General features: G+C 44.3%; 1 protein-coding gene across 3 annotated transcripts in view; it reads left to right on the top strand.

Moving 5' to 3' along the window:
• The window catches only part of LOC121279700 (granule associated Rac and RHOG effector protein 1-like), a 214,588-nt gene that overhangs the window by 102,750 nt on the left and 100,066 nt on the right, over positions 1 to 11,772 (top strand). The gene's annotated exons all lie outside the window — the stretch shown is intronic.

Genomic DNA, 11,772 nt, shown 5'->3' with positions numbered 1-11,772 from the left:
CATGCTAGACGTTTACCTGTAACCGAGATAACGGTTTAGCTGTGATGTCCTTTTATGGTTTGGTAACCTTATAGTGTCCAGACTGATGAGGTATTCTGGAGGGATGGGGTGGTGTGGTGGTGATACAGCCTGTGTAACTATACAGAAGCTTAGACTTGACCCCCTTCAGGAGCAAATTCTGAGTTTGGGGTGGAATTTGGTGGAAGAAAGATTGGAACGCTGATTAGCGGATGTGGCGTTGTTAAATGGGATATTCAGGAGAAAAAAGACACTTAAGATCTGCTGTGTTATTGGCTAATTAGTGATGTGTGTTGTGGAATTCGCATGGTTATTGGTTTGCTTTACATCTTTATTTTAAAGTTTTTCCCCCTTTAAAATATTTTACTTTCTTTTACCCTGTTTAACAGTTACACAGTAGCAGCAATATACAATGTAAAATGGCCGTTCTTGTTGCAGTTCAATAACACAGCTGGTTTAAAATAGAAGAGTAGAATACGGTGGCGATATGCAGCAAGCCCATATTTTACCTCAGTCACCCAGAGTTCTATCCAAAATGTCAATTTAGATTTCCTCTCTGCATGTAGAAGGGCTGGTTGTCTATTTCCAACACACCTTGTTTCACATTTCTATACCAGAAGTCCTTGGTTAATGTCGTTATTTCTTTCCCAGAAAACGCAACATTATGCAAAACATAGACGTGATGTTATAAATGGGGTTACATTCCTGAAAGGAGGCTTTTGGCATATATATTTCCATGGACATTAATGCTTTAAAGTTAAGAAGCTTTAAAGTTAAGAAAATGTATAAAACATTAACAATAAACTTATCCTAGTGTGAGAAAGCTAAGAAAACATTAAGCTTAGGTATTCACCAAGCTGTGAAGCCATGTCTCACTTGGGGAAATTAGTGAATGAGTGGTGGTGGAGGTGGGTTTTGCTGGAGATTGCGAGGATGTTTTGGAAGGCTATTGGAACGTTTTTTTTTAGGACTCTTAATTGGACAATGCAGCATCCTTAGACGGATTCTTTGCAGTGGGACTTTTCAATAATTTTTCCAGTGACGGTTGCAGTTCTGCTTTTTCCTTTTTTCCAAAAGAGCTCCCTGTAACAGTTGACTGTATTGTTGATGCTTCTGTTCATTCTTGAACAATGCCCTCTTTCATGCTGCTCTTCACCAAAGATAGCCATTGCCTCTTGGAGCTTTTTCAAGGCGTCACTGAGTGATTTTGAGCTAAATGTCTTGGTTGATTGGTGGTCCTTGCTCAGCTTTCCCCCCCTCGGCCCTCTGTTGTTCCATTTCTTTCTAGTACTTGGTAGACAAAATCTCTACATGGGAGGCAAGCAACTCTGCAACATCCTTGGTCTTTTGCTCATCCAATCCAATTTGCTTGCCAATTTCTACGATCACCTCTTAGATTTTTGCAGTAGGTTCCACATAGCCTTGGGCTCTAACACAACCTGGCCACAAGTTCCTCTGCACACCATTCATTTTGGATGAGGTAACCTCATTCCATGTCACAGAGATGTTATCAATGGCCTTAACGATGTCATGCTACTTCCAAAATTCCTTTAGGGGTAGGGCATCATCACCTTCAGTTTCCCTGATAATCTGTCTGAAAACTCTTCTATGGTAATAGGCCTTAAAGGTTGCAATCACTCTTTGATCCAAAGGCTGCGAAAAGGAGGTGGAAATATTGACATAGTCACTGAGGTCATCAAGAGCAGTAGAATGATCAGGACCATTGTTCAGGAGAGGAAATGCTTTGTTGGCAAGACTATTTGCTGAACAATAATTCTTGACAGTTGGACAAAAGTAGGATGTAAACCAATTCTTAAAAATTGCTAGGTTACCCATACCTTCTTGTTTGCCACACAACAGGTAGCTTGTTCTTTGAATAATCTTTCATTGCCTTGGGTGTTTGGGAATGGTAAACAAGCATTGGCTTCACTTAAAATCACCTGCATTCCCAACAAGCAACAATGTCCTTTTCTGCTTTAAACCCTGGCATAATTTTTTCATCGATTGAAATGTATGTCCTGAAAGGCACCATTTTCCAGAATTAACCAGACTCATCACATGAATCACTTGTTGAGGAGTGTACCTACCCTCTTCAATGATTTCACTTAATGTTTTAATGAAGTATTTAGCTGCCTTATCATCGGCACTGGCAATGTCCCCACGTCCCCATCCGTCTCGGACTGTGGCTGGGGTGTTACTTCTGTATTGAACATTGCCTGTTGTGGCATAGATGCCAATTTGTGAATGGAAGCCCCTTCCACTGCTGGCACTGATGTATAGTGTTGGCCCGAGGTCGGCATATATATTTTTTCCTTCTGTCCGGCTCTATCTCCCGCCATTTCTTTTGTCCTCTGCTTTTTCCATGTCCTTCCTGATTGCTTGTCTCCAGGTGCTCCGTTCAGCAACAAGGACTTCCCATGCTTTGACTCCAATCCAGCTCAACTTGAAGACTTGCTTACAGGCATCCTTGTGTCGCAGATGTGGGTGATCTGTTGGGCCTGTGCTGATACCAAGCTCACTGTAGAGCATGACTTTGGCCAAGCGGCTATCAACCATTCAGCTCACATGACCCAGCCAATGGAGTCCCTGCTGACTTGAGGGCAAACGTGCTGGCGATCCCTGCACACTGGTGTACTTCCATTTCCGGCACTCTGTGTTGTCAGAAGATGCCCAATATTCCTCTGAGGCAGCGGAGCTGATGCAACATGGGAAGAAACAGTTACCAGTTATAAGCTCTCACTTGATTGGCATTAAGCACGAATGCCAGGGGTTACTTCCATCAGTGGGAGAGATCATTGTCTCTCATTGTGCAGCTACTGCCTACCTCAAGCTGGGCAGCCCCCCAGTCAGTTAGGTGCTGTCCCACCATGACCTGCTTGCTTCAGTGGGTGCTTGGAGCTTAGAGAGCCATCTCTTGACTTGGTAGGTCAATAATCTATGCACCAGACAAAACAAGCTCAACAAAGGCGACACCAGTTCTTCACATCGCAAGCTGGAACACAAGGACCATGTGTCCTGGCCTTACAGACAACTTTTTGCAGGTTGATGATTTAGTCAAGGCAGCTGTGATTAACAAAGAACTTAGGCTCAATGTGGATGTTGCTCCACTGCAAGAAACTAGGCTCACTTGCTGTGAACCCCTTAAAGAGAAACACTACACATTCTTCTTGCAGGGGAAAATCCAAGGGGCAACGCTTGAGCATGAATGTGTTTTGCAGCGAAAGATGCTGTACTCGCAATGATTGAATCCCTCACAAAAGGCTCAGAGACTTCTTACTCTTCGCTTGTTAGCAGCTGCGGGTCGAGTTAACCTCATGTGCATCTATGCCCCGATGCTCACCACCAACCCAAAAGTCAAGGATCAATTCTATGAGGCACTTGACGCTGTCATCAGCAAAATTCCCAACACCGAGGGACTGTAGCTTCTCAGGGATTTCAACCCAAGGTTGGGTGCAGACTACACAGCTTGGCCAACGTGCATAGGGTTCCAGGAAATTGACAAGATGAATGAAAGTGGACAGAGGGTGCTGGGGTAATGCAGCTACCATGGACTCTGTGTAACAAACAGCTACTTCCAAATCAAACCATTCCACAAAGTGCCCTGGAGACATCCGAGACCTTCTCACTGGCACCAGCTAGACCTCGTAATCATCAGGAGTACCCACCCTCAACACTATCCTCATCACTCACAGCAATCACAGCATTGACTGTGACACTGACACCCCCCCGCCCCACCCCCGGTGTGTAGCAAGGTCAGGCTTCAGCCAATAAAAATATACCACTCCAAGACAAAAGGTCATCCACTGATCAAAACTTGCTGTAACATTGGCCCAGAAAGACCCAGAAGTTCATCAGCATCCTCGATCAGGCTCTTTCAGCCATCAGCAGCCAAGGGCAGAGCGAGGTCCATAATTCTGCATTCACTGCGCACGGGAAAAGAGCTCAGAGGAATGCTGACTGGTTTGAAGCTTATTGGACTGAAATGGAGCCAGTTACTGCAAACAAAACCTAGATGCCCTGAGCTGCCGGAATCAAATCTCAGCAGACTGTTGGGCACTGCCCCAATCAATACTGGTTGAAACTCTGCAACACAATCACAATTTCCTGCTGAATCAGGGTTGCTAGAGGGATGTATGAAGGAATTAAAAAAGCAACAGTCCCAGCAGCAGCCAACTCAGCATCCTTGAAGATTAAGATAGGGATAATCATCACTGAACCTAGCAAGCAGGTGGAAAGGTGAGTGGAACGCTACCTTGACCTCTACGCCACAGAGAGCATTGTCTCTGAAGAAGCTGTCAGAGCCATTACAGACCTTCCTGTCATGGAGGTGCTGGACAGCAAGCCCGCCATAATAGAGCTCAACAAGGCCATTGACCATCTTGCCAATCATAAATCTGCAGGAAACGATGGCAATTCCACCTGATATCATCAAAAATGGAAAGCTGGCACTGCTGCAGCACCTCCATGAACTTGTCTCTGCTTGAAGGAAAGACTTGTGTCTCAAGACAGGCGTGATGGAAAAATAGTCACCTTGTGAAAAAAACAAAGGGGATCACAATGACTGTAACAATTACTGAGGCATCTCCTTGTTAAGTGTTGTCGGGAAGGTCTTTGCTCATGTTGCTCTGACCAGATTGATTCTGATCAGACTTTGGAATCATGCATCTATCCTAGGCACAGTGCTGCTTCAGAGCTGGCAGGTCAACAGTTGATGTGATTTTCTTACTTTGGCAGTTACAAGAACAGTGTAGACCATGCCATATTGCCATTGTAACTAACCAATTCATGCTGATACTTTTGCAGTAGCAGCATGAGTGATATTCTCCACCAGCAGGATTCTGTCGTCAAGCCAAAATGATGCTCTGTCTACCACACAAATGAGTAATGTGGTATATGAATTTCGCTGCCGGTGTGATGTCAGGTATGTAGGCCACATGCCCAATAACTGGTGGATCGTATTAGACAGCACGTTCCTTCAGCTGTTTGCAAGAGGCAAAGTATTCAATCATCCTATGCTTGCAAAACTCAGAACATAGTGTCCAACATTAGATGTGATACCAAGATTGAACAGCACCCACTAAACGGTCCCCATTGTGTTAAGAATGAGCACATTTTAACATAGTCAGTCTGGCTCTCAGTGTGGCTTACTTATGCAGCCTAGAAGCTGCACATATTCACACACACGGCCCTGTCCTTTGCTAACAGAAAGTGCATGTCCACACATTGCACCTTTTTCAACTAAATAAAAGCTTGGGGGCAACCATTCACCGGTTCATTCCCCATGGCAATGTTGAGTTCTGTGGAAGGGTCATGAGGACTCAAACGTCAACTCTTTTCTTCTCCGCTGATGCTGCCAGACCTGCTGAGTTTTTCCAAGTAATTCTGTTTTTGTTAAGAATCAACTTGCCTGGTTTGAATTTAACCAAAAGCTTGACAGTTAACTGTTCCCTGGTGTATTCTCCATGGTAACGCCTCTACCAATCGAATTCTGCTTGCCAACCAGTCAGCACCCTCTTCTCATTCAATATATATTTTGTTCCCATTGAGATTTGGTACTCTTGCAATTCTGTCCTGATGAGTGCAAGACAAAAAGCTTTGACAGCATGCCTCTATTTTCACCAGTACTTAAACTCTCCATTGCCTTTGTAGACCTTATCAAGGTCTTTGACCTTGTCAGCAGAGATGGGCTGTAAACAGAAAATAGATTGCCTGCCTGGACTCCTGGGTGCCATTTCTTGCCAGGAGAACATGCACAGTTTCGCCAGTTATAATGGAGTATCATTGGAAGCTTTCAAGATTAACAGCAGGGTAGAGCTTCTTCCAGGTTCCAACTCCCTTTGGCATATTTTTCCCAATGTTGCTATTTATATGCTTTTGGTGAATCAAAGATGTCTAACTACATGCCAGACCTGTTCAACTTGGAATGACTGCATGCAAAGACCAAAATGTATAATGTTCTAGTCCATGAGTTGCTGTTTGCTGATGATGCCATGATAGCATCCAATACTGAAGTTCACTTGCATCAGCTTGTAGATTCTCCCAGACTTGCGAAGACTTTGGACTGACAGTCAGCGTCAGGAAGACCAAAATTATTGGCCAGCTTGCAGAGACTCCACCTTGCATCAGCATTGACAACCTCACTCTGGAGGTTGTTGACAGCTTCACGTTCCTAGATCAACAATTACTAGCAACCTGAACCTTGATCTGAAATCAGCAACAGGATTGCTAAGGCTGCAGCTATCATGTCAAAGTTGAGAAGTTGTGTGGACCAACAGCAAACTAACCGAAAATGCAAAGCTCCGTGTGCACCAGGCTTGTGTTCTCAGCACCCTCATTTACAATAGTGAGGCACGGACAACTTACGCATGTTAACAGGTTTTTTTATACCTTGCAAGCTACCCACGACGAGCACCAAATGGTTCTATGTTTGAACATTCACCATAGTCTTAAGATCATCATACAAATTCCTAGCCTTTTCTTCAATAAACTAAACAGATGCAGTTTTTTCAAATTCATTCATAGGGTGTTGGTTTTGCTGGCTGGGCCAGCATTTACTGTCCAACCTGAGTTACCCTTGAGAAGGTGGGGGTGAGCTGCCTTCTTGAACCACTGCAGTTCGTGTAGTGTAGGTACACCCACAGTGCTGTTAGGAAGGGAGTTCCAGGATTTTGGCCCAGTGACAGTGAAGGAACGGTGATATATTTCCAAGTCAGGATGGTGAGTGACTTGGAGGGGAGCCTTCAGGTGGTGGTGTTCCCATCTATCTGCTGCCCTTGTCCTTCTAGATGGTAGTGGTCATGGGTTTGGAAGGTGCTGTCTAAGGAGCCTTGGTGAATTCCTGCAGTGCATCTTGTAGATGGCACACACACTGCTGCTATTGTGCGTCGGTGGTGAAGGGAGTGAATGTTTGTGGATGTGGTGCCAATCAAGTGGGCTGCTTTGTCCTGGATGGTGTCAAACGTCGTGAGTGTTGTTGGAGCTGCACTCATCCAGGCAAGTGCGGAGTATTCCATGACACTCATGACTTGTGCATTGTAGATGGTGGATAGGCTTTGGGGAGTCAGAAGGTGAGTTACTCATCGCAGATTCCTAGCCTTTGACCTGCTCTTGTAGCCACAGTATTTATATGGCTAGTCCAACTCAGTTGGTAACCCCCCGGATGTTGATAGTGGGGGATTCAGTGATGGTAATGCAATTGAATGTCATGGGGTGATGGTTAGTTGTCTCTTGTTGAAGATGGTCATTGCCTGGCATTCGTCAGCCCAAGCCTGAATATTATTCAGGTCTTGCTGCATTTGAGCATAGATTGCTTCAGTATCTGAGAAGTCACGAATGGTGCTGAACATTGTGAAATCATCAGCAAACATCCTACTTCTGACATTATAATGGAAGCAAGGTCATTGATGAAGCAGCTGAAGATGGTTGGGTCTCCTGGAGCTGAAATGATTGACCTCCAACAACCACAACCATCTTCCTTTGTGCTAGGTATGACTCCAAGCAGTGGGGAGTTTTCCCCCTGATTCCCATTGACTCCAGTTTTGCTAGGGCTCCTTGATGCCACACTCAGTCAAATGCTGCCTTGATGTCGAGGGCATCTCCTTATCTCGGGCGTTCAGCTCTTTTGTCCATGTTTGTACCAAGGCTGTAATGAGGTCAGGAGCTGAGTTTCCCTGGCCTTGACCATATCCAAACTGAGCATCAAAGAGAGCAGAGTATTGCTAAGCAAGTGCCACTTGATAGTACTGTTGATGACCCCTTCCATTACTTTACTGATGATGGAGAGTAGACTGATGGGGCGGTAATCGTCCGGTTGGATTTATCCTGCTTTTTGTGTACAGGACATACCTGGGCAATTTTCCACATAGCTGGGTAGATGCCAGTGTTGTAGCTGTAATGAAACAGCTTGGCTAGGGGTGCGGCAAGCTCTGGGGCACAAGTCTTCAGTACTATTGACGGAATATTGTCAGGGCCCAAAGCCTTTGCAGAATCCAGTGCCTTCAGTCATTTCTTGATATTATGTGGAGTGAATTGAATTGGCTGAAGACTGGCATCTGTGATGCTGGGGACCTCCGGAGGAGGCCAAGATGGATCATCCACTCGGCACTCCTGGTTGAAGATTGTAACAAATGCAACTGCCTTATCTTTTGCACTGATGTGCTGGACTCCCCCATCATTGAGGATGGGAATATTTGTGGACCCTCCTTCTCCAGTGAGCTGTTTAACTGTTCACCACCATTGGCAGGACTGCAGAGCTTAGATCTGATCCGTTGGCTGTGCTTAGCTCTGTCTATTACTTGCTGCTTATGCTGTTTGGCACACAAGTAGTCCTGTGTTATAGCTTCACCAGGTTGACACTTCATTTTTAGGTGTGCCTGGTGCTGCTCCTGGCATGCCCTCCTGCACTCTTCATTGAACCAGGGTTGATCCCTTGGCTTGATAGTAATGGTAGAGTGGCAATATGCTGGGTCATGAGGTTACAGATTGTGTCTGAGTACAATGCTGCTGCTGCTGATGGCCCGCAGCGCCTCATGGATGCCCAGTCTTGAGTTGCTAGATCTGTTTGAATTCTATCCCATTTAGCACGGTGGTAGTGCCACACAACACAGTGGAGGGTATCCTCAATGTGCAGGTGGGATTTTATCTTCACAATGACTGCAGTGGTCACTCCTACTGATACTATCATGGACAGATGCATCTGAGGCATGTGGTGTTGCGTTTGCTGTTCAATCCAAATAAGTTAGCAGTCTTTCCATATCCACCATAATCCCACTCTGATTATTTCTACTTAAATCTAACAGCAGCCAAAGGAGTTGCTGGCATAACAAACTCTTATTTTATCAGTGTTTTTAATAATTATTTTCACTGTTGTTGCTGGCAAGTCAAGACCTCTAGAGATATCCACTGCACATTCACATGTTTCAGAGTGTTTTATAACATCTAATTTCACTTGACGTGTAACTTTTCTCAGCACAAGGCACTTCATAATTACTGACTCTCTTTCAGCTCATTATGAATGAATGTTATGGGTAAAATTAATGAATAATACGACAACAATTTAAGACAACCACGATTGTATCAGGAGGGAACTCTGTTTTCATGTCCCAAAATGTTGCAGTGCATACTCCTCCAATCTATACTGTACAGGGCGGTGAGTCTTTAACCAGCGGCATTTCAGAGAACCATTGGAGACATAATGGCCAGTGGAACCTGGGCCCAGCACAAATAGAAATCTGGGCTGCTTGCAGTAACCGATTTCTCCCGAGCTTCTCATGATTGCCTGCTCGGCATCTCCCCTGAGGCCCAGCTCTCGCAGGCTCAATATGGGAGTTAGGTGGGAATGTCTAGGTGTGCGATGACATTAATGCAGGACAGCAGCAACACAATGCCAAGGAGATCGACATTGCCATGAAGTGACATTGCGTGGGGTGACATTAAGCACGGACGTCCTGTTTAGTTTTTATCTTCTGCATGTTCAACCTTTTGGAGTTTGAACACAACCACCTATAAATTTCCTTTACTGCCTTTGCCTCTCTCCCTCATGCGATTCCAAACAATCAGCAACAACTTTAATTTATATATCTTCTTTAATGTGGTAAAATCTCCCAAGGTGCTTCACATGGTTGTTATCAAACAACATTTAACACTGAGCCACATATGGAGATACTAGGACAGCTAGTCAAAGCTTGGTCAAAGAGGTAGGTTTTAATATAGGCCTTAAAGGAGGAGAGTGAGTTAGGGACAGGGAGGTTTAGGAAGGGACTGCCAGAGCTCAAGTCCAAGACAGCTGCCAATGGTGGAGCAATGAATATTGAGGATTCGCAACTGACAATGAAATAAATTATCAGATAATCTGTTTTTTGTGATGTTGGTTGATGGGCAAGTATTGGCCAGGGCACTTGAGGAGAACACCATTGTAACATAATGGGATGTAGCTGTAACATTTTAGGATCTTTACCTATTTAATTAATGTTCTCTTATTGATATAACATTCAGCTTACCAAGGATGAACTCTGAGACCCAAGTCTTTTAGAGTACTGATTTGGATACTTAGGTCGGATTCCAGATGGAACAGCCAGCAGTTTGTGTACTTCGTCATGTTATCTTATGAAAAGGGATTTAAAAAATATATATATTTTGGGGAATATTGTGTTATTCTGTAAAGAAGGTTGGGTGTGTGTCTGTGTGGTTTAACTAAGCTGGGCAAGCGGTCGATAGGAGTAAGGCTGTCTGGGTGTTTGGAAACATAAAAAGGTTAAAGTTGTTAAGTTTGAAGTACAAATAATTAGGTTGGATATAACATTTGTTTCTTCGATAAATTGGGAGGTCTTTCAATTTCAAAGGAAGTCCGGTGTTAAGGAAGATGTTTGCACCTTGCAGGAGTCCATTGGTAAATAGAAGTGGGGTTATTATATTTTTATTGACCCAAAAGCAAAGACAAGATGGAAACATGGAAGATCTTCTATTTAGAAGGGTTTGAGTTTTAAAGGGGTGTGAGAACAATGGGACTGAGATGAAAGAGGAAAAAAGGCACATTAGAGTTACTGAGGATAGCTGTTAAGGTTATTGAGCTATTGAGTTGGATAGCTATCGAGCTGTCAAGCCGGAGAAAACTGGAGCTGTCTGAGCTGTTGAGAAGTCTTGGGCTGCAGTAAGCAGTTTTATTCTAATGTGAATTCGATGGCAAAGTGGAAAAGGGTACAGGTCATGTGGTACACCTTTATTGAAGCTGCAGCAGTCTGCCTTGTGTGATATTACTGGATTTCATATTCCAGTACCTATATGGGAATGTTGCCCGGAAGGTGTTTACTTGTGGGTTTGACCAACAAGAGAGAGTTTTGGGAGAATGTTTTGTAAGACAAACTGTAATTGTGTAACTGTAATCTTGGGTGCTTAAGCGTTGTTTTCTTCCTTGTTAATAAAACATTTACTTTTAGTTTTTAAAACATAAAGCATTACTGGACCTCTTACTGTTGAGATTGGTACATTGTCGTCTTGTTAACAGAATACAAAAAAACATGGTTGTAGTCTGTAAGCCAAGTTTCCCTCTGGGATTTGGTTTGTGCAGCACACCGGCAGTGCTTGTAACAAATTCAACTTCGAGACAATGTCACGCAGGTCACAACTTGACAGAATTTTTTCATTGATTGTGCCCTAAACTGAACAGATGACGCAAATGGCGTGATTTTCCACATTGGAGGGGGGTTGGTGGCATTCCATTTAAGATGGTTATCAAATCTAACAGGACAGACAGTTTTCTCTCACTCTCTTGCATACTCTTGCTCTTGAGAGAAACCGCCACGGACAGAGTTTACAGGTTTTTTTATATTTATTCACGGGCTGTGGGCGTCGCTGGCTGGGCCAGCATTTATTTCCCATCCCTAGTTGCCCTTGAGAAGGCGGTGGTGAGCTGCCTTCTTGAACCGCTGCAGTCCATGTGATGTAGGTACACCCACAGTGCTGTTAGGGAGGGAGTTCCAGGATTTTGACCCAGCCACAGTGAAGGAACAACGATGTATTTCCAAGTCAGGATGGTGAGTGGCTTGGAGGGGAGCTTCCAGGTGGTGGTGTTCCCATGCATCTGCTGCCCTTGTCCTTTTAGATGATAGTGGTTGGAAGGTGCTGCCTAAGGAGCCTTGGTGAGTTTCTGCAGTGCATCTTGTAGATGGTACAAATTGTTGCCACTGTGCATCAGCGGTAGAGGGAGTGAATGTTTGTGGCTGTGGTGCCAATCAAATGGGCTGCTTTGTCCTGGAT

The sequence above is a fragment of the Carcharodon carcharias genome, chromosome 7, assembly GCF_017639515.1.
Source record: "Carcharodon carcharias isolate sCarCar2 chromosome 7, sCarCar2.pri, whole genome shotgun sequence".
Taxonomy (NCBI): domain Eukaryota; kingdom Metazoa; phylum Chordata; class Chondrichthyes; order Lamniformes; family Lamnidae; genus Carcharodon; species Carcharodon carcharias.
This window is presented reverse-complemented; position numbering and strand designations above follow the sequence as displayed.